The sequence below is a fragment of the Apium graveolens genome, chromosome 8, assembly GCF_009905375.1.
Source record: "Apium graveolens cultivar Ventura chromosome 8, ASM990537v1, whole genome shotgun sequence".
Lineage (NCBI taxonomy): Eukaryota > Viridiplantae > Streptophyta > Magnoliopsida > Apiales > Apiaceae > Apium > Apium graveolens.
This window is the reverse complement of record NC_133654.1, coordinates 221246548-221247158: the sequence shown is the minus strand read 5'-3', so window position 1 is coordinate 221247158 and position 611 is coordinate 221246548. Positions and strand designations below refer to the sequence as shown.

Genomic DNA, 611 nt, shown 5'->3' with positions numbered 1-611 from the left:
AGATGAAAAGGTCCTATCAATACTATTGGATTAACTGTCCTTCTCTCTTTGATGCCATCTTATTCTATGTCATTTGTCCGGATTGTGCCTGACCTCCTCTACCCCCGAATCCCTTGACCACGCCCTGCTCCGGGGATCACTGAACGAGAGGGACACCCGACCCTTCCCCAACCTATAGGAAGATAACGAAAGGGAGATAAGAGACAACCTATAACACAAGCATCTATCCGATTCGTTACGCAAGAGTGAGTACTGACCTCACGGATGGAGAGGGATTCGAACCCCCGACATTCCTATCAATACTTCGGTTTTTAAGACCGACTCTTACAACCGCTCAGACATCCATCCTCTTCTGTTACCTACTTTGACTCATATCTTCGGTATACCTCAATACAAGACAAACACAGGAAAGGATATTCAACCAAAATTGGGCTATCGCCCTATCTAAGCAGGTTGACCCTATCCTCTACGGAAGTCATTTTTTTTATCTATTTCTTTCAGTTTCTGTGTCTATCGCTATCACCCTATTATCTCTCAATTGCCTATCCTTTATAGTAAAGTATAGATGAGGGGGAGTACCTTAGCAGTAGCTTCCAATACTTAAGATTGAC

The 611-nt window shown here is 43.7% G+C and overlaps 1 non-coding gene across 1 annotated transcript; it reads right to left on the bottom strand.

The window, feature by feature from the left end:
• Nucleotides 1-261: 261 nt before the first annotated feature.
• TRNAL-UAA (transfer RNA leucine (anticodon UAA)) lies at nucleotides 262-348 on the bottom strand. Its single transcript has one exon. It is a non-coding gene; the product is annotated as a tRNA-Leu (tRNA).
• Between the last annotated feature and the right edge of the window lie 263 nt (nucleotides 349-611).